Genomic DNA, 23,192 nt, shown 5'->3' on the forward strand with positions numbered 1-23,192 from the left:
TGATCTACCCACCACAGCTGCTGCAGATTCTACCTTCTACCTTTTCTAGTTTTGTCATCCTCTGGACCTCCAAATCAGGACCCCAACATTGGAAAAGGAACTACTATTTCAGGACTCTCATGCATTTAAGAAATGATTCTGGGGATCTTTGCTGTGTAAATCTGCTAGCTGCCTAGGTAGGACTTGCAGTCCTTATTTAAACTGTATTTCAACAACCTGAGGCCTTTTCTGGATAGAAAATTATCCACCCCAGCATATGTGGAATCCAAAACACTGGTTTTTGGCTGGCTCCTCTTTTAACATTACACAAACGGAGCTCATGGTATCATTAAAAAGACTTTTGCTTGTTGATATTTTAATTATATGGGAAGGGATTTCTTTCTGGGATATATTAACTCTGAGAGAGCTGTATCTTCTGCTCTTTATAGAAATGATTCTCAGACAGTGTAGTCTTAGACTATCTCAGACTCAGGTAGCCTTGATCTTGGTCAGTTGCTCCCCAGGGCAATGACCTTGCATTGTTTTGCTGGAAATGCCTAAATTCTTGAGTAAAAGGAATGAAGTAAAATGGTGTTTTATACTTTCTCATTTGAGTCATATAATGAACTGTTAATTTCCTCTACCTTCACATGAGAACCAGGGGAATTGTGTACTCTGTTCACTGTCACATGAAAAAGGGCGGGAAATAGCTAAATCAAAGACCAAAGTTGAAGGGAGTCTGCTGTAGCAGTCGCCATTCTGGAGAAGTATCTGATTTAGGCAGGGTGAAAAATGTGTAATTTCACATCACATATTAAATAATACATGTAATAAAAAAGTAGATTGGTGGATATTTAATTTTGGAAGATCAGCTTGAGACAGTGGATAATAAATTCCTATTTTAGGACCTGTAATATAGAGATATGTACAATCTTTGTTTACAAACTTAAATCACCCCCAAATTGTATAGCAGATTCCACCGTTTGTAGCTTGGTGTGTCGTGATATAGATCTCAGCAGTAAACATTTCACATAGGGACAAGGATCAAAACTATCTTATTAATGCCATTCCTTCTATGAAGAAAGACCTGCTGTTTTTCAAAGTCACTTGTATTTATCTTTGCATAAAATCAATTTTGAGTATGACTTCATTAATTTCATTATTTATGCACAGATGCTATATTCCAGTACTTGGTTCTATTCCCTAATGTTTCCCAGGAATTAAGAATTTCATTCTTTCTTCTAAAGAGAATTTATATCTTCCTTTTTCGAGCAACATCTCTGTAGCTCAGGCTTTCAGGATGTCATAGAGTTAAGATTGATTTGAACACCTAATCCTGCCTCTACTGAACAGTGGTCAGAACACTGTCCCCAACTCTTTTCATGCTCTCGTTTATCTTGTCATTAAGGAGAAAAAGAACACATGAATGAGTGTTGTCTAACCTCCCTGTGTTAGGTATGCGAGAACTACAAATTATGAGGAACCTGTGTAGTTCAAAATTTACTTCTCTGACGACTTTGGGGCTGGTAGCCCAAAAAAAAGGAGGAGGAATAAAGAAGGGGAGGCATTTCTGCTTTGGAACTTGTTCTCATTAACCATGAGTAGGCAAGTAATTTTAGACAATCAGTAAATTTCCGGACTGGTCATCTTGGTGTTTTTTCCAGTTCAGAGCAAAGGTGAACTTAAAAGCGAAACTGAATGTATATGTATGAACCAAATTTCTGTACTTCTACTAGTTCGAAAAAAAGAAGATCTAGACAAAGTGTGGCTGTGGCTCACCAGGAAAGTTCTTATTCCTCTTTGAAAATACACAATGTTAGAGAAAAGATATAATACTTGGTGTGCTCCAGTACACACATCAGTCCTTGAAAAATATCAGACCATCCAGTGTGTTTTGAAATTTACAAATAGTATTTGAGAATATAATTAATTCCTTTCATTCTTCTCCTTTTTCATAGTGTTAATTCTGAATCCCTGTGACAAATGGCTTGGGAGCCCTATTTATCAAGTCAATGCAAACCTGACCTTCGGATTCTCTAATCAGATATCACTCCCTAACTGTCACAGCATATTGCTGGCATACCTCCTCCTCTACCCCTCCTCTACCCCTCCTCTACCCCAAGGGTCAGGATGCCATTCTCCCCGCTTCAATTCCTTATGTAATCCAAGCATTTGGTAACTGATCTTTCTGTTTTATCATTATCATTCCGACCCCTTCCTTAGTGTGGCTCTTGTTTCTTCCCTGTTTCCTGTCTCAACAAGTTTCAAGGTCATGACTATTCTTGGCTGTCACAGATAATCCTGAAGCATCCGCATTTTGATCATCCTTCTGAGTTTCATGTGTTCTATGCATCTATGGTAGTTTGAGAATTTGGGCTAGTAAACACTTGTCAATGAGTACATACCATGTGTGTTTTTCTGTGATTGGGTTACCTCACTCAGGGTGATATTTTCCAGTGCCATCCAATTGCCTACGAATCTCATAGAGGCATTGTTTTTGATACCTGAGTAATATTCCATTGTGTAGATGGACCACATTTTCTGTGTCCATTCCTCTGTTGAAGGGCATCTGGGTTCTTTCCAGCTTCTGGCTATTATACATAAGGCTGCTATGAACATAGTGGAGCATGTTTCTTTGTTATATGTTGAGGCATTTTTTGAGTATATGCCCCAGAGAGTTAAAGCGGGGTCCTCAGGTACAGCAGTGTCCAATTTTCTGAGGAACCTCCAGACTGATTTCCAGAATGGTTATACCAGTCTGCAATCCCACCAACAATGGAGAAGTGTTCCTCTTTCTCCACATCCTCGCCAACATCTACTGTCTCCGGAGTTTTTGCTCTTAGCCATTCTGACAGGTGCAAGGTGGAATCTCAGGGTTGTTTTGATTTGCATTTCCCTTATGACTAAAGATGTTGAACATTTCTTTAGGTGCTTCTCAGCCATTCAGCATTCCTCAACTGTGAATTCTTTGTTTAACTCTGAACCCCATTTTTAATAGGGTTATTTGTCTCCCTGCAATTTAACTTCATGAGTTCTTTGCACATTTTGGATATAAGCCCTCTTTCTGTTGTAGGATTGGTAAAGATCTTTTCCCACTCTGTTGATTGCTGTTTTGTCCTAACAGCAGTTTCCTTTGCCTTACAGATTTTGCAGTTTTATGCGATCCCATTTGTCAATTCTTGATCTTAGAGCATAAGCCATTTGTGTTTGTTCAGGAAATTTTCTCCAGTGCCCATATGTTAGAGAATGTTCCCCACCTTTTCTTCTATTAGTTTGAGTGTATCTGATTTGCTGTGGCGGTCCTTGATCCTTTGGACTTAATTTTCTACAGGGTGAGAAGAATGGATCGATCTGAATTCTTCTACAGGCTGACCTCCACTTGAACCAGCACCGTGTGCTGAAAAGGCTATCTTTTTTTCCATTGGATTGTTTTACCTCCTTTATCAAAAATCAAGTGACCATATGTGTGTGGGTTCATTTCTGTGTCTTCAATTCTATTCTACTGGTTTATCTGCCTGTCTTTTTACCAATACCATACAGTTTTTATCACTACTGCTCTGTAATACTGCTTGAGTTCAGGGATAGTGATTCCCCCAGAAGTCCTTTTATTGTTGAGGATAGTTTTAGGTGTCCTGGGTTTTTTCTTATTCCAGATGAATTTACAAATTGTTCTGTCTAACTCTCTGAAGAATTGGATTGGAATTTTGATGGGAATTGCATTGAATCTGTAGATCGCTTTTGGCAAAATGGCCATTTTTACTATATTAATCCTGCCAATCCATGAGCATGGGAGATCTTTCCATCTTCTGAGATCTTCTTCATTTTCTTTAGAGGCTTGAAGTTCTTATCATACAGATCTTTCACCTGCTTGTGTAAAGTCACACCGAGGCATTTTATATTATTTGGGAATATTATGAAAGGTGTCTTTTCCCTAATTTCTTTCTCGCCTTGCTTCTCTTTTGTGTAGAGGAAGGCTTCTGATTTATTTGAGTAAATTTTGTACCCAGCCATTTTGCTGAAGGTGTTTATCAGTTTTAGTAGTTCTCTTGTGGAACTTTTGGGATCACTTAAATCTACTATCATATCATCTACAAATAGTGATATTTTGACTTCTTCCTTTCCAATCTGTATCACATTGATCTCCTTTCCTTGTCTGATTGCTCTGGCTAGGACTTCGAGAACTATAATGAATAATTAGGAACAGAGTGGGCAGCCTTGGTTTTCTCATATAATCTCGTGCTCTCTCCATGCATGTTACTTGAGAGTTTTGCTGGGTATAGTAACCTGGACTGGCACTTGTGTTCTGTTAGGGTCTGTATGACATCTGTCCAGGACCTTCTGGGTTTCATAGTCTCTGGTGAGAAGTCTGGTGTAATTCTTATAGGTCTGCCTTTATACGTTACTTGTGATCTACCATCCTTCTACATACAGGTATCCAATTCAGAATGTTAAGAAGATGATGTACCAATCGCCAAGAACATATACAGAGTATCTTTGATATTCCAAACCTGTACTCTGTGTCTATTGAAACATTAATTTTCACTTTTCTCACCCACATATTGGCTCTGACTAAATACTAACTCTGTATGTTTGAAAGCTCTAAGGAACATGAAGTGTTTGTTGGTCATTGTGAAGGTGGCTCATTTCACTTTGCCTGAGGACCTCCTGGTGGTTTGAAAGAGAATGCTTACTATACACTCATATGTTTGCATATTCTGTCCCTGGTTGGTGGGACAATTCAGGAAAAGATTAGTTGGTATGACTTACTAACGGACTTGTGTTTCCCGGGGAAGGAAAAGGCAGACTTTGACTTGTCTAAAGCCCAAGCAATACTAAGTGTCTCTTTTCTGCCTCATCCTTGTGGATCAGGATTCAATGTGTAATGTCTTACCTATTGTGGCAACATGATGACACTTGCTGATTGCCACTTTCAGTGCCATGATGATACATTCTTTTGTGAGTGTATGTGTGTGTGTGTGTGTGTGTGTGTGTGTGTGTGTGTGTGATATTCCAAACATTCAGTTTTACCACTGAAGACTCAGGAGGCCAATGTTTTGGTGAAAGTCTTCTAGATCCAAAGGCAAAGTGAGAACCCAGCTGACCTTATTCCTAAACTGACTACCCAAAAATAAAGGGTCTTTCTCTTTCTCCAAGCTACCTTAAATACTCCTTAGCTCATTGCCTCCCTTTCCACATCCTGTGTTCATTCACCCTCAATTGTCACATTGTTTTAATTTTGATTTATGGTTAAGTTCATTTAATCCTGTTTATAGAAATATCTCAGTTTCAATGTTATGCGTTAGAGCTGAGCAATGGCTCACCAAGCAACAGGTTTTTCAAATTCATAAACTTGGAGCTCACAATGAGAATAAATGTCTTGCAAAAATGGCTGCAAAATCTTACTGTACTTACTATGAAACTGTAAGTCCTCAGTGAGCTTTTCTATGTGTTTCCTTTGTTATGGTATTTTATCAGAACAATAGAAAAACCACTAAGGGACTTGAATGTTCATCCATATTATGGCAGATGTGTTGACTGATACTCTTTTCTCTGTATAAATCATGCATTCCTTACTTCTTCATCTCTCTAATGAAGTCTGGATGTTTCAACATGCATGTCTTGAGAATATGGGTGTGATGAACCTGTGTGGAAACCCATATGACACCTGGTGTTCAGTTGTTCTGTAAGTGGAATCATGGGCTTCCCTGCTAATTCTTTGGTTGGTTGCCCTAAGGCTGTCACCATACCATTTTGTATAGAATGGGATCTTGTCATAATCCCCCAACCATGCACAAGTGCTCTGGTTTGTTCAAAGCCCAGAAGACTTACTTTTCAGTTTGTCTCACTGACCATAGAAATGACGAGGATGTGATGGATCCTTATAATTGTCAACTTGGCAAAATCTGGAATCACAGGAAGGAAAGTCTCAAGCAGGGATCATTTGAATCAGGTTAGCATGTGACTATATGTGTGGGATACTGTCATAATTATGTTTCTTGAGGTGAATATACTCACTAAGGTGAGTGCTTCCATTTCCTAGGGACGGACCCTGGTTGTGGAAGAATTCAAAAAGTGAACTGTTCATTAGCCCACATAATCTAAGCAATCTCTGCTCTTGTCAGTGGACAGCTGCGTACTCTCGTATCAAGCTCATGACCCTGTGACATCATCCAATAATGAGATATAGCCAGGAACTGTGATCTCAAATTATATTTTCTTTCCCAAGTTGGTATTGTTACTATATTTTATTTTAACAAAGCAATGAGCCTTAGAAATAAATTTAAACATTTCATTTCTACGTGTAGGATTTTTTAAAAATGAAACTTAAAGAGAATGTGGCTTCGATGGGGTAGTCTACAGAATACTAAGTTTATGGTTTTAGAAACATGTATTCCTGTCTCCTGGGATTAAAAGATTTTTCTAAATGGCTGGAGCTAATTTAGTTTGGTGGAACCTTGGCAAAAGATCATTACTTCCTTAATTCAATTTACTAACCTTCAAGGGAGGATTCAGCTCCATTTCACTGGATAACATTAATACTCAAATCATATATTTTGTACTTTTCCTCTCTCAACTTCCCGTTTTTCATTAAAGTGCTCTACATGAGACTTAACCTGAAAACAAAGTCTATGATGGGTATTTCTGAGACTTCTTTGTCAAGACAATTACTCTGAATCTTTTCACCTTAGCCTTGAGCAGACTCTTCAGACAAGGCATAAAGTAGTGACATTATGCAACAAAATACTACATAAGCAGTCTATACAGCACATACTGAAATCGTTCTCCTTTGAACCCTCTTGGGCCAAGCCTGCACAATACAAATCACTCTCAGTAACAAAGATAGCCCCATTCCTAATAAGATAACACATTAAGTCCCATTTAAAGCATTCCATTGCTATCCAAATCCAAAGTCCCAAAGTCCACATTCTTTCAAAGAAAAGGATGAACAGGCCTATCACAGCAATAACCCAGGCCCTGCTACCAGTTTCTGTCTCACTTAGGGTTTTATTTCCGTGAACACACACAATGGTAAATGCAAGTTTTTGCAGCACAACATTTAATTGGGGCAGGCATACAAGTATAGAGGTTTAATCCATTATCATCAAAAAGAGAGCATGTCAGCATCCAGGGGGGCATGGTGCAGAATGATCTGAGTTCTACATCTTCACCCAAAGAATGCCAGGAACAGACTAATCATCTGAGGAGTAGGTAGGAGGAGGATCTCAAAGGCCATCACACAGTGACACACCACCTCAAACAAGGCCATCCCTGCTAATAGTGCAAATCCCTGGGCCAAGCATATGCAAACCATCACAATTTATAATGAGATGAACATGGGTTTTTTCTTTGAGTTTGTTTATACAATGAATTACATTTATGGAGTTACATATACTTTACCATCCCTGCATTCCTTGGATGAAACCTTCTTGATCGGGATGGGTGATTATTTTGATGTGTTCTGGGATTTAGATTGCTAGAAATTTATTGAGTATTTTGTAATAGGTATTCTTATGGAAAATTGATCTGGAGTTCTCTTTGATGGGTGTTTGTGTTCTCCCCTGCCGGGAAATTCCACCAGTTATACCTCCCCCACTCATTTGTGGTTTTATTACCTAGTTACACCCTCTCCTCTGGGTAGTCACATGACCGGTAGGAATGGCAGAGACTTTCCACCACCCAAAACCACAGCATTGTTCCAGGAACCAAGGACAATCTGACTATAGCTCCAAAAACATCCTTGTGGGCCTTGATAGCCCCATCCCCATTCCTGTGGCTTTTTTTTTTTTTTTTGGTTGTTGTCCTTAAATATAGCATATATCTGTAGAATGGGGTTCTTAGCCATCTTCTCCTGCTTGAAGGCTGAGGAACCCCGATGCCCCAGAATTAATAAACCTCTTGCTGATTGCATCGAATCTAGGCTCTGGTTGTCTTTGGTTACCTGTGGATCTTTGGTGGTATTCCTTAGGGTCCAAGAGTATCTGTGGAGAAAATTTTCCACTTTCTCCTGATGTTCAAGTTTTGTTGAGTATAGGTGTTTGGAATGGGATCTCATAATTATTTAGTATTTTCTGTTTCTGTTGTTTTTTCTCCCTTTTCATTTCTGATTTCGTTAATTTCGACACAGTCAAGGTGCCCTCCCCTGAGGTTGGCAAAGGTTTTTCTACCTTGGCCATTTTCTCAAAGAACTAGCTTCTGGTTTTTTTCATTCTACATAGAGTTTGTTTTGTTGTTGTTGTTGTTGTTGTTGTTGTTGTTGTTGTTGCTTTGTATTTGTTTTGTTTGATTTTTCTTTTTGTTTTTCTTTTTTGTTTCTTTCTTTGTTTCCACTTGGTTGTTGTCAGCACTGAGTTTCAGTATGCCATGCCATCTTTGTGTGTATTTGTTCCATTTTGTTCTAGAGCTTGCAAGTGTGTTGTCAAGCTGCTGCTGTACTCTCTCCAGTTTGATTTTGGAGAAACTCAGAACTTTGAGTTCTCCTGTTAAGTGTGCTTTCATTGTGTCCCATGAGTTTGGGTATGTTGTCCCTTCATTTGCATTAAATTCTTAAAAGTCTTTAATTTTTTTCTTTCTTCCTTAACTAATTATGTTGTTATAAAATTATTAAATATATAATGGTTGTCTTTTACTCCCTCTAGATCCAGCATTTGGGTCTTTCTTACTTACAGTTGGGTATTTCTTATTTACATTTCAATTATTATTACTTTTTCTGGTTTCCAGGGAAACATCCACCTAACCCCTTCCCCTCTCCTTCTATATGGGTATGGAGTATGCTAAGCAGTCCTGTTTAAGATTAGGTTAGTAGTATATATGTTTGTTTAGCAGGATTGTCCAGATATTTGTCTCCAAACCATAAAAAAGGGGACAAATCTTGTTTAAACTGAGCGATAAGGCCCATGATGGTATCAAAGAACAGGACCCTAATAAAATGCTCAAGATGAGATTATAGGGTCACAAAGAACATTGAGGCCTGGTCTGCCATATGGATACGATTATCAGTTCCAAGTCAACTGTGGACTTGGTTAGGAATGTTTTATGGATTCTTAGTGTTCCCTTTGTACAGAACTGTTTTATTAGACTTCTCCTGAGATTGTACCACTGTATGAGTGTTACTGACAGCTTCATAGAAATTTCCACTTGGTTCTACTTATCCCCTGTAAATAGTATAAAAGACGCTACTCTTCAGAAGCTCACTTTGTATAAGACACAGCTTGTGCATGATCTACCCACCGCAGCTGCTGCAGATTCTACTTTCTACCTTTCCTAGCATTGTCATCCTCTGGACCTCCAAATCAGGACCCCATCACTGGAAAAGAAACTACTATTTCAGGACTCTCATGCACTTAAGAAATGATTCTGGGGATCTTTGCTGTGTCAATCTGCTAGCTGCCTACGTAGCACTTGCAATCCTTATTTAAACTGTATTTCAACAACCTGAGGCCTTTTCTGGATAGAAAATCATCCATCCCAGCATATGTGGCATTCAAAACACTGTTTTTTGGCTAGCTCCTCTTTTAGCATTACACAGAACGGAGCCCATGGTATCATTAAAAAGACTTTTGCTTGTTGATATTTTAATTGTATGGGAAGGGATTTCTTTCTGGGATATATTAACTCTGAGAGAGCTGTATCTTCTGGTCTGTACTGAAATGATTCTCAGACAATGTAGTCTTAGACTAGCCTAAGACTCAGGTAGCCTTGATCTTGGTCAGTTGCTCCCCAGGGCAATGACCTTGCATTCTTTTACTGGAAATGCCTAAATTTTTGAGATAAAGGAATGAAGCAAAATGATGTTTTATACTTGCTTGTTTGAGTCATATAATGAACTGTCCATTTCTACTACCTTCACATGAGAACCAGGGGAATTGTGTACTCTCTTAACTGTCAGATGAAAAAGGGCGGGCAATAGCTAGATCAACAACCAAATTTGAAGGGAGTCTGCTATAGTGGTCGCCATTCTGGAGAAGTACCTGATTCAGGCAGGGTGAAAAATTTCTAATTTCACATCACATATTAAATAATACATGTAATAAAAAAGTAGATTTGTGGATCCTTAATTTTGGAAGATGAGCTTGAGACAGTGGATGATAAATTCCTATTTTAGGACCCATAATATAGAGATATGTGCAATCTTTGTTTACAAACTTAAATCATTCCCAAATTGGATAGCAGATGCCATTGTCTGTAGCTTGGTGTGTCATGATATAGATATCAGCAGTTAACATTTCACATAGAGACAAGGATAAAAACTATCTTATTAATGCCATTCCTTCTATGAAGAAGGACCTGCTGTTTTTCAAAGTCACTTGTATTTATCTTTGCTTAAAGTCAATTTTGATTATTACTTTAAAAATTTCATTTTTTATGCACACATGCTATATTCCAGTACTTGGTTCTATTCTCTAATGTTTCCCAGGAATTAAGAATTTCATTTTTTCGTATAAAGAGAATTTATATCTTCCTTTTTCAAGCAACATCTCTGTAGCTCAGGCTTTCTTGAAGTCATCCAGTTAAGATTGATTTGACCACCTAATCCTGCCTCTACTGACCAGTGGTCAGAACACTGTCCTCAACTCTTTTCACGATCTCGTTTGTCTTGTCATTAAGGAGAAAAAGAAGACATGAATGAGTGTTGTCTAACCTCTCTGTGTTAGGGATGCGAGAACTACAAATTACAAGGAACCTGTGTAGTTAAGAATTTACTTCTCTGACAACTTTGGAGCTGGTATAATCACAGCCCAAAAAAAGCAGGAGGAATAAAGAAGGCGAGGCATTTCTGCTTTGGAACTCGTTCTCATTAACCATGATTAGGCAAGTAATTTTAGACATTCAGTAAATTTCCAGACTGGTCATCTTGGAGTATTTTCCAGATCGGAGCAAAGGTGAAATTAAAAGAGAAACTGAACTTATATGTATGAACCAAATTTCTGTATTTCCACTAGTTCGAAAAAAAGAAGATCTAGACAAAGTGTGGCTGTGCCTAACCAGGAAAGTTATTATTCCTCTTTGAAAATACACAATGTTAGAGAAAAGATATAATACTTGGTGTGCTCTAGTACAAACATCAGTCCTTGGAAAATATCGGACCATCCAATGTGTATTGAATTTGACAAATAGTAAATGAGAATATAATTAAATCATTTCGTTCTTCTCCTTTTCCGTAGTGTTAAGTATGAATCCATGGGACCAGTGGCATGGGAGCCCTATTTATCAAGTCAATGCAAAACTGACCTTCTGATTCTCTAATCAGAACTCACTCCCTAACTGTCACAGAATAGTGCTGGCATACCTCCTCTTCTTTTTTTTTTTTTTTTTTTTTTTATTAACTTGAGTATTTCTTATATACATTTCGAGTGTTATTCCCTTTCCCGGTTTCCGGGCAAACATCCCCCTCCCCCCTCCCCTTCCTTATGGGTGTTCCCCTCCCAACCCTCCCCCCATTGCCGCCCTCCCCCCATAGACTAGTTCACTGTGGGTTCAGTCTTAGCAGGACCCAGGGCTTCCCCTTCCACTGGTGCTCTTACTAGGATATTCATTGCTACCTATGGGGTCAGAGTCCAGGGTCAGTCCATGTATAGTCTTTAGGTAGTGGCTTAGTCCCTGGAAGCTCTGGTTGCTTGGCATTCATACCTCCTCTTCTACCCCAAGATTTAGGATGTCATTCTCCCAGCTTCAATTCCTTATGTAATCCAAGCATTTGGTAACTGATCTTTCTCTTTTATCATTATCATTCTGATCCCTTCCTTGGTGTGGCTCTTGTTTCTTTCCTGCTTCCTGTCTCAACAAGTTTCAAGGTCATGTTTATTCTTGGCTGTCACAGATAATCCTGAAGCATCTTCATTTTGATCACCCTTCTGATTTTCATGTGTTCTATGGATCTATGGTAGTTCGAGACTATGGGCTAGTAATCGCTTATCAATGAGTGCATACCATGTGTGTTTTTCTGTGATTGGGTAACCTCACTCAGCGTGATATTTTCCAGTGCCATCCATTTGCCTATGAATCTCATAAAGTCATTGTTTTTCAGAGCTGAGTAATATTCCATTGTGTAGATGGACCACATTTTCTGTATCCATTCGTCTCTTCAAGGGCACCTGGGTCTTTCCAGGTTCTGGGTATTATAAATAAGGTTGCTATGAACATAGTGGAGCAAGTTTCTTTGTTATATGTTGGGGCATTTTTTGGGTATATGCCCAAGAGAGTTAAAGCAGGGTCCTCAGGTAGTGCAGTGTCCAATTTTCTGAGGAACCTCCAGACTGATTTCCAGAGTGGTTGTACCCGTCTGCAATCCCACCATCAGTGGAGGAGTGTTCCTCTCTCCACATCCTCGCCAACATCTGCTGTCTCTGCAGTTTTTGATCTTAGCCATTCTGACAGGTTCAAGGTGGAATCTTAAGGTTGTTTTGATTGGCATTTCCCTCATGACTAAACATGTTGAACATTTCTTTAGGTGCTTCTTAGCCATTCAGCATTCCTCAACTGTGAATTCTTTGTTTAGCTCTGAACCCCATTTTTAATAGGGTTATTTGTCTCCCTGTAGTTTAACTTCATGAGTTCTTTGTATGTTTTGGATAAAAGCCCTCTATCTGTTGTAGGATTGGAAAGATCATTTCCCAATCTGTTGATTGCTGTTTTGACCTAACAGCAGTGTTCTTTGCCTTACAGAAGTTTGGCAGTTTTATGTGATCCCATTTGTCGATTCTTGATCTTAGAGCATAAGCCATTGGTGTTTTGTTCAGTATATTTTCTCCAGTGCCCACGTGTTAGAGACTCTTCCCCACTTTTATCTCTATTAGTTTGAGTGTATCTGGTTTGATGTGGAGGTCCTTGATCCACTTGGACTTATGTTTTCTACAGGGTGAGAAGAATGGATTGATCAGCATTCTTCTACAGGCTGACCTCCAGTTGAACCAGCACCATGTGCTGAAAAGGCTATCTTTTTTCCATTGGATTGTTTTGCCTCCCTTATCAAACATCAAGTGACCATAGGTGTGTGGGGTCATTTCTGTATCTTCAATTATATTCTTCTGGTCTATCTGCCTGTCTCTTTATCAATACCATACAGTTTTTATCACTACTGATCTGTAATACTGCTTGAGTTCAGGGATAGTGATTCCCCCAGAAGTCCTTTTATTGTTGAGGATAGTTTTAAGTGTCCTGGGTTTTTTCTTATTCCAGATGAATTTACAAATTGTTCTGTCTAACTCTCTGAAGAATTGCATTGGAATTTTGATGGGAATTGCATTGAATCTGTAGATTGCTTTTGGTAAAACGGCCATTTTTACTATATTAATCCTGCCAATCCATGAGCATGGGAGATCTTTCCATCTTCTGAGATCTTCTTCAATTTCTTTACAGGATTGAAGTTCTTATCATACAGATCTTTCACCTGCTTGGTTAAAGTCAGACCGAGGCATTTTCTATTATTTGGGACTATTATGAAAGGTGTCTTTTCCCTAATTTCTTTCTCGCCTTGTTTCTCTTTTGTGTAGAGGAAGGCTTCTGATTTATTTGAGTAAATTTTGTACCCAGCCATTTTCCTGAAGGTGTTTATCAGTTTTAGTAGTTCTGTGGTGGAACTTTTGGGATCACTTAAATATACTATCATATCATCTGCAAATAGTGATATTTTGACTTCTTCCTTTCCAATCTGTATCACATTGATCTCCTTTCGCTGTCTGAATACTCTGGCTAGGATTTCAAGAACTATATTGAATAAGTAGGAACAGAGTGGGCAGCCTTGTCTAGTCCCTGATTTTAGTGGTATTGCTTCAAGTTTCTCTCCTTTTAGTTTAATGGTAGCTACCGGTTTGCTTTATATAGTTTTACTATGTTTCTATATGGGCCCAAAATTCCTGTTCTTTCCTGGACTTTTATCATGAAGGGGTGTGGAATTTTGTCCACTGCTTTCTCAGCGTCTGATAAAACAATCATATAGTTTTTATCTTACAATTTGTTTATATAGTGGACTACATTGATGGGTTTCCGTATATTACACCATCCCTTCATATCTGGCATGGAGCCTTCTTGATCATGATGGATGAGTGTTTTCATGTGCTCTTGGATTCGGTTTGCCAGAATTTCATTGAGTATTTTTGCGTCAATATTCATAACAGAAATCGGTCTGAGGTTCTCTTTCCGTTTTGTCTTTGTGTGGTTTAGGTAAAAGAGTAATTGTGCCTTCATAGAAGGAATTGGGTAGCACTTCGTCTATTTCAATGTTGCGGAGTAGTTTGGATAGTATTGCTATGAGGTCTTCTAGGAAGGTCTGATTGAATTCTCCACTGAACACATCTGGACCTAGGCTTTTTTTCATTGGGAGACTTTAATGACTGCTTCTAATACTTGACAGTTTATGGGGTTGTTTAAATGGTTTATCGGTTCCTGATTTAACTTCGGTTCCTGATATCTGTCTAGGAAATTGTCCAGATTTTCCAGCTTTTGTTGAGTATAGGCTTTTGTAGTAGGATATGATGAGTTTTTTAATTTCCTCTGATTCTGTTGTTATGTCTCCCTTTTCATTTCTGATTTTGTGAATTTGGACACACTCTGTCTTCTCTGGTTAGTCTTGCTATGGGTTTATCTATCTTGTTGATTTTCTCAAAGAACCAGGTTTTGGTTCTGTTGCTTCTTTGTATAGTCCTTTTTTTTTTCTACTTGGTTGATTTCAGCTTTGAGTTTGATTATTTCCTGCCTTCTACTCCTCCTGGGTGTATTTGCTTTTTTTTCTTCTAGAGCTTTTCGATGTGCTGTCAAGCTGCTGACATATGCTCTCTCCTCTTTCTTTCTGCAGGCACTCAGAGCTATGAGTTTTTCTCTTAGCACAGCTTCCATTGTGTCCTATATATAAGTTTGGGTACGTTGTACCTTCATTTTCATTAAATTCTAAGAAATCTATAATTTCTTTCTTTATTTCTTCCTTGACCAGGTTATCATTGAGTAGAGCCTTGTTCAACTTCCCTGCATATGTGGGAGTTCTTTCCCTGTTGTTATTGAAGACCAGCTTTAGCCGTGGTGTTCTAATAGGACATGTGGGATTATTTCTACCTTTCTGTATTTGTTTTGTGACTGAATATACAGTCAGTTTTGGAGAAAGTAGCATGAGGTGGTGAGAAGGAGGTATGTCTTTTTGTTATAGGATAGAATGTTGTATAAATGTCTGTTTAAGTTGATTTGGTTCATGACTTCTTTTAGTCTACTATGTCTCTGTTTAATTTCTTTTTCCATGATCTATCCATTGGTGAGAGTGGGGTGTTGAAATTTCCTAGTATTCTTGTGTGAGGTACAAGTTATGCTTTGAGCTTTGGTAAGGTTTCTTTTATGTATATAGATGCCCTTGTATTTGGAGCATAGATATTTAGGATTGAGAGTTCATCATGGTGGATTTTTCCTTTGGTGAATATGAAGTGTCCTTCCTTATCTTTTTTGATGATTTTTGCTTGAAAATTGAAAATCTCAATGTGGTAAGGTTTTTGGTCTAGAGAGCAATAGGACAGCCTCAGCTCTGGAAGCAGATGCAGACCAAATGGAAACTGGAAGGCGATATCATGCTGTATCATGTACACATGTATTGTATCTTTTAGGATGTACTGACCTATGATGATGTGCATGTGAACTTCACTCAGGAAGATTGGCATTGCTGAATCCTTCTAAGAAGAGTCTCTACCAATGTGTTATGCTGGAGACCTGTAGGAATCTCAGCGCTATAGGTAATTCAATGAATTTATCATTCACTTTGTAAAACATCGGCACAGCTGGTTTTGTTTAATACTTGATTTTTTTTTTTTTCGGAGCTAGGTACCAAACCCGGGGCCTTGCACTTCCTTATCTTTTTTGATGAATTTTTCTTGAAAATTGATTTCATTCGATATTAGAAAGGCTACTTCAGCTTGCTTCTTCAGACCATTTCCTTGGAAAATTGTTTTCCAGACTTTCACACTGAGGTAGTATCTGTCTTTGTTTCTGAGGTGTGTTTCCTGTAGGCAGCAAAGTGCTGGATCCTCATTACATATCCAGTTTCTTAGTGTGTCTTTTTATTGGGGAATTGAGTCCATTGATGTTGAGAGATATTAAGGAATAGTTATTGTTGCTTCCTGATATATTCATATTTGGATGTGAGATCATGTTCGTGTGTTTTTCTTCTCTTTTTTTTTTTTTTTGTTGCAAGTCAATTAGTTTCTTGCTTTTCCTAGGGTGTAGCTTGCCTCCTTTATGTTGGGCTTTACCATTTATTATCCTTTGTATGGCTCAATTTGTAAAAAGATATTGTGTGAATTTGATTTTCTCATGGAATATCTTGGTTTCTCCATCCACGTTAATTGAGAGTTTTGCTGGGTACAGTAACCTGGACTGTCACTTGTGTTCTGTTAGGGTCTGTATGACATCTTTCCATGATCTTCTGGGTTTCATAGTCTCTGGTAGAAGTCTGGTGTAATTCTGATAGGTCTGCCTTTATACATTACTTGACCTGTTTCCCTTACTGCTTTTAATATTCTTTCTTCGTTTTGTGCATTTGGTGTTTTGACTATTATGTAACGGGAGGAGATTCTTTTCTAGTCCAAACTGTTTAGAGTTCTGTAGGCTTCTTTTATGTTTATGGGCATCTCTTTCTTTAGGTTAGTGAAGTTTTCTTCTATGATTTTGTTCAAGATATTTACTGGTTCTTTGAGCTGGGATTCTTTACTCTCTTCTATACCTTTTATGCTTAGGTTTGATCTTCTCATTGTGTCCTGGATTTCCAGTATATTTTGGGCCAGTAGCTTTTTCCCTTTTACATTATCTTTCACTGTTGTGTCAATGATTTCTATGGAATCTTCTGCTCCTGAAATGCTCTCTTCTTTCTCTAGTTTTCTGTTTTATGCTTGTATCTACAGCTCCTTGTCTCTTTCTTTGTTTTTTTGTTTGTTTGTTTGTTTGTTTGTTTGTTTGTTTGTTTTTAAATCCAGGGTTGTATCCCGTTGTGCTTTCTTCATTTTTTTTTCTATTTCCATTTTCAGTTCCATCACCTGTTTGATTGTGTTTTCCTGTAATTATGTCATGGATTTTGTTTTTCCTCTCTAAGGTCTTCTACTTGTTTATTTGTGTTTTTCTGCATTTCTCTAAGGCAGTTCTTTATGTCTTTCTTGAAGTCCTCCATCATCGTGATCAAATGTGATTTTAAATCTAGATCTTGCTTTTCTGGTGTGTTTGAATATCCAGTGTTTTCTTTGGTGGGAGGATTGGGTTCCCATGATGCCATGTATTCTTGATTCCTGTTGCTTGGGTTCCTTCAGTTACCTGTCAACATCCGGTTGCCTCTGGTGTTAAGTTATTCTGCTATTTCTGACAGTGACTTGACCTGTCCTATAGGCCTGTTTGTCAAGAGTCCTGTTTTCCTGTTTTCTTTCAGCCAGTTATGGTAACAGAGTGTTCTGCTTTCAGGAGTGTAGTCTTTCCTGTCCACTGGCTTTCAGCTGTTCCTGTGGGCGTGTGTCATGAGTCCCCCAGGCAAGTTCCTTGGAACAGAAAAGTTATTCTTACCTCTAGTCTCATGTCTGAAGTGTTCCTCGGGGCTGTGTTTAAGCTCTCAGTGAGGGCATCAGTCAGCAGGGCCTCCACCTCCTCCAGGATCTCTGCGTACAGGGCACCCAGATGGGACTAAGCAAATTCCTCTAGAGTCAGAAATGTGGGCAGAGAGTAGTCTCCTGTGGTTTCCCAGGTGTGTCTGCCCTTCTGAAGGTATAGCTTCCCTCCCACAGGATTTGGGTGCAGGGAGCTACTTGACTGGGTCTCTTCAGATCAGGACACATTCTGGACTGCAGTTTACTGCAGCTTGATTGTGCCTATCTTCCTGTTCCCAGAGGCCCTATACAGTTTCCTCTTAGACCAGGGATGTGGGCAATGGTAGGGAGAGTTGGCGGTCTCTACTGCCCTGCAATCCCAGGAGGGCCCACAAGTCTGTGTGATGAACTCTCTTTCCCATGTCGTTTTGTGAGTTCTTGAATTTCTGAATGTTCTACATTCAGTTTTGTGTGACTAATTTTGTCAATTGTTTAGAAATTAGTAGAAAAGAGGTAATAGGGTTCCTTCAGAAGTAGTTCATTAGAATCCTTTTACCTTTCTATTACCTCCAGCCAATGGAATGATTCACAGAAATTCAATTCTTAGTTACAAACGGAGGTTCTGAGATGCAAAAGTTTCTCATGTGCTCATACTGCTGGGTCTGTAAATAGTACAAATTCGACATCTTGTAACATAATCCATATAGCAGGAAGCAGACATTAAATGATGTGTGTGATGGGAGGAAATTTTGTTATGGTACAGTCTATTTTGAATCTGTGGTCTCCTTTTATGTTCTTGGGCATCTCTTTCGTTATGTTAGGGAAGTTTACTTCACAAAAAATTTGAAGATATTTGCTTTTTAAGTTCGGCATCTTTATTATTCTCTATAACTACTAACCTTAAGTTTGCTCTTCTCACAACATTGTTCTGTTCTGGATTTCCTGGATGTTTTGACTTAGAAGTTTTGCGGGGATTTTTGCATTCTCTTTGACTGTTGTGTCAATGTTTTCTATGGTATCTTCTGCCCCTGAGATTCTCTCTCAAACCCTTATAATTTATTGGTGATGCTTACGTATTACTCCTGATCTGTTTCCTATGTTTCCTATCTTCAGGTTTGTCTCTCCTTGTCGTTTCCTTATTGTTCCTATTTACAATTTTAGATCCTAGATGACTCTGTTCAGTTTCTTCCCCTCTTTATTAGTTTTTTAATGTAAATCTTTAGGGGATTTTATTGGTTCCTCCCTAAGGCAACTACTTATTTACATGTGTTCTGTATTGCTTTAAAGGAGGTAATTATGTCCTGCTTAAAATCCTCTATCATGACCATGAGATGTGATTTTCAATCCAAATCTTGCTTTGCTGGTATGTTGATATACCCATTACTTGTTGTGGTGAGAGAACTGCGTTGTGATGATGACAATTAGTGTTGATTTCTGATGCTTCGCTTCATATGCTTGCCTACTGCCATCCAGTTATTGCTAATGTTAGTTGATCTTGCTGTTTCTGACAATAGCTTGTTCCTCCTGCAGACTCATATGCCCCTGATCTTAGGAATGAGAATGCTCCTGGGAGACCAGTACTCTCTGGCCTTGTTTTTGGTCTGGAGGGTTATGACACACCCTTACCACTGGGTGCAGATAGAGATCAGGTCTGTCCTCTCCCAGGCCTCCCCACCACTCCATTGCCAAGAATGTTCCAAGGGCGTCTCTCCTTTAACAACTGTGGAGCAAATGTGTGTTCCAACCCGAGTGATTGGCAATGAGAGCACTCCTAAGAGACCACCTCAATGTGGCGAGGGTTTTGGTCTAGAGAGCAATAGGACAGCCTCAGCTCTGGGACCAGATGCAGACCATAAGAGTACCATCCCAGGTTGCTGTATAGATCCTGGGCCTTGGGAGGTCCAGGTATTTCTCCCTTTGGACAGTCAGTGGAGAGAAAGTGGGGTTTCACCTGTGTGCTTAGGAGTGAGAGTGCTCCTGATAGACCAGCCCTGAAGACCAGTTTTGAATATGCAGTTCCTTAAGACAGCTCCAGCTGTGGGCACAAATGGAGACTGGAAGGCGGTATCATGCTGTATCATGTACACGTGTATTGTATCTTTTAGGATGTACTGACCTATGATGATGTGCATGTGAACTTCACCCAGGAAGAGTGGGCATTGCTGAATCCTTCTCAAAAGAGTCTCTACCGGGGTTGGGGATTTAGCTCAGTGGTAGAGCGCTTGCCTAGTGAGCGCAAGGCCCTGGGTTTGGTCCTCAGCTCTGAAGAAAAGAAAAGAAAAGAAAAGAAAAAAGAAGAGTCTCTACCGTGGCTTAATGCTGGAGACCTGTAGGAATCTCAGCGCTATAGGTAATTCAATGAACTTATCATTCACTTTGTAAAATATAGGAACAGCTGGTTTTGTTTAATATTTGATCCATTTTTTGTTTTGTTTTTTTTTGTTTGTTTGTTTTTTTGTTTTTTTTTGAGAGCTGGGGACCGAACCCAGGGCCTTGCACTTGATAGGCAAGCGCTCTACCACTGAGCTAAATCCCCAACCCTGATTTGTTTTTTGTTTTTTTTGTTTTGTTTTGTTTTGTTTGCTTTTTTTTATTTCACTTAAAAATGAGGAAGAATGAAGTTAGTAAATCAGTCATGGTTCTAAAGTTCACTACAGATAGTTATTTAAATGTTGCCTAATTCCAATAATTTAACATAATTTCACTGATACCATTTTTAGGCTACATTTGGGAAGACAATAGTACTGAAGAATATTGTAAAAGTTCTAGAAGACATGGAAGGTAATTTTCACGTGAAAGATGATAAGATAATACCTCCCAAGAAAGTTTCATGTGTGCAGCAAGTTTTAAAGAAAAGAAACTGGGTAAAATACACACTGCATCAAATATTGATTGGGTCATCATTATATGTCTACACCCTTTTAATAAGCAAATAGTCCATAGTAAATTGTGGTGAACCGTATTCTGTAACAGCATGGCTAAATTTAAGGATATGGACAGTTTTAGAGATTCAAGAATGGTTTTGTGGAGAAACCTGAAACCCTGTACCACATCTCTCTGAGGAAAACAAATTGAAATTTTGTAAATGTAATATAGAAATTTATTTTGTTATGTGTTGAATGTAATGCATTATTCTTCTTTTGCTATGGATGTCATATGTCCCTATGAATGCAAGCCAGGAGAGCATAGTGATACTGAAAGAAGCAACATACCTCTCTCTTTTCCAGAACAGTTAGAAGATGTACAATAGATACCAGTTTGAGGAGAGTTTCTTAATATGGGAAAAGTTGATAAATATTTAGTTTTTGACCATGACGGTCAACATGTACACATTCAAAGTGCTGAATCACTTTATGAGATTAGGGTTATAGAAATATTCCTCTTTGTATTGGCTCATGTTGCAAATGTAGTATTCCTCAAAGATATCAAAATTTATGTTCACAGCCAGACTACAAACGCTCTGAGTTCATAGAGTTTTCTTCAAATATGTTAACAATCTTAATAGAAAAATTATGGAATGAATATGAGTCATGTAATCAATTCTCTTCCTATTCCATGTGTCTTCAAAAGTTCAAGACAACCCAGAATATAAGGCAACACCTTTGAATATAAACAAACTGATATTATGTTAAGATCATTTTGCTCTTTACATTTAAACCAAATTTGAAATGAATTCATTGATATAAAAAGATTCATGAGGGGATTGGGGATTTAGCTCAGCGGTAGAGCGCTTGCCTAGGGAGTGCAAGGCCCTGAGTTTGGTCCCCAGCTCTGAAAAAAAAAAAGATTCATGAATATAATCAATGTGAGAAAAAATTTACATGTGCCAGTTGTATTTGCAGGTATGAAAGAAGTTTTCCTGGAAAGCAGACCTTTGTTTTTATTCAGTATGGTAATGGCTTTGCAGTTCAGAGTCATACCCAACGGCATAATGGAGAGAAGCCCTATGAAGGTAACCTATGTGGTAAAGCTTTTGTACAGAGGAATAATCTCAGAAGACATAAAAGGACACATAATGGAGAAGAACCTTCTGAATGTAACCAATGTTGTAAAGACATTGTAAGAAGCAGTGCTCTCCAAAATCATGAAGGAACACACACAGGAGAGAAACTCTATGAATGTAATCAATGTCGTAAAGCCTTTGAACCAAGGAGTAGTCTCAAAAGACATAAAAGATCATGTAATGGAGAAAAACGTTATAAATATAACCAATGTGGTAAAGCCTTTGCCCAAAACCATGGTCTCCAAAAACATAAAAGAACCCATACAGTACAGAAACCCTATGAATGTAACCAATGTTTTAAAGCCTTTGAATGAAGAAATCATCTCCAAAGTCATATAAGAACTCATACATGAGGGAAACCCTGTGAATGTAAGCAATGTAGGAAAGCCTTTGCCCACAGCAGTAGTCTCCAAATATATATAAGAACTCATACAGGAGACAAACCCTGTGAATGTAACCAATGTGGCAAAGCCTTTGCACACAGCAGTACTCTCTAAAAACATAAAAGAACACACGCAGGAGAAAAACCCTATGAATGTACTCAATGTTGTAAAGCCTTTGCAGGAAGCAGTCATCTCCAAAGCCATATAAGAACACATACAGGAGAGAAGCCCTATGAGTGTAACTAATATGGCAAAGCCTTTGCACAAAGGAGTAATCTCAAAAGACATTAAAGAACATATAATTGAGAAAAACCTTATGAATTAACCAATGTTGTAAACCCTTTGTAAAAAGTGGTGATCACCAAAAATATAAAAGAATGCATACAGGAGAGAAACCCTATGAATGTAACCAATATGGGAAAGCCTTTGCAGGAAGTAGTAATATCTAAGAACAAAAACGAAGACATACTGGAGAGAAATCCTGTGAATGGAACAAATATGCTACAGCCTTTGCACAAAAGAGTCATCTACAAAGACAACAGAAACCATGCAGGAATGAAACCCTTTAACTGTAACCAATGTGCCAGAGCTTTTTCACAAAGCAGTGGTCTCTAAAATCTTAAAAGTACACATACAGGACAGAAAGTTTTTTGAATGCATCCAGTGTGGTTTTATAACATTCTCACAAAGCAGTGGCCTCCAAATACATAAACAATCACGTACAGCAGAGAAACCCAATGAATGTGTTACATGTTCTTAAACCCTTAGACATCACAAGCATCTTCAACTGCATAACTGAATAGGTACTATAGAAAAATGCTTGGACTGTAACTGATGTGGTAAAACCTTTCCCAAAACAATCATCTCCTAGCCCATAAAATAATACACACTGCATAGGAACCCTATGAATGTAAGAAATGTGGCAAACCTTTTGCAAATGGTAGTACTTTGCAAGTAAATAAAAGAAGACACACTCAATAGACACCCTATGAATATAATCAGTATGATTATGCCTCTGTATTTGAATGAGCAATCATCTTCCAAATACATAAAAGAAGACAAACAGGAGGGACCCCCTATGAATGTAAGCAAAGTGGTAACACCTTCACATATCAGTCATATTCAAAGGCAAAAAATAAACCATATTTTAGAAAAATCCTTTGAGTGTATTTTTAAAACCTTGTGAGTGCATTTAGCCTGGTGAAACAATCATGTATTTCTATAGACTTCACCAACATGAAATGATCCATATCAGATAGTAACTATGTGAATAGATTTAATATGGGGAGG

General features: G+C 38.4%; 1 long non-coding RNA gene across 2 annotated transcripts in view; it reads left to right on the forward strand.

Annotated features, from left to right (window-relative positions):
- Positions 1-21,038, forward strand: part of Zfp938l (zinc finger protein 938 like) — a 55,834-nt gene extending 34,796 nt beyond the window's left edge. For both annotated transcript variants that reach the window (XR_010065063.1, XR_005502848.2), the window contains exons 2-4: positions 15,561-15,686; positions 19,622-19,866; positions 20,237-21,038. This is a non-coding gene — a long non-coding RNA (zinc finger protein 938 like). The remainder of the gene's footprint in view (positions 1-15,560; positions 15,687-19,621; positions 19,867-20,236) is intronic.
- Positions 21,039-23,192: the final 2,154 nt, after the last annotated feature.

This window comes from Rattus norvegicus, chromosome 3 (assembly GCF_036323735.1).
Source record: "Rattus norvegicus strain BN/NHsdMcwi chromosome 3, GRCr8, whole genome shotgun sequence".
Taxonomy (NCBI): Eukaryota; Metazoa; Chordata; class Mammalia; order Rodentia; family Muridae; genus Rattus; species Rattus norvegicus.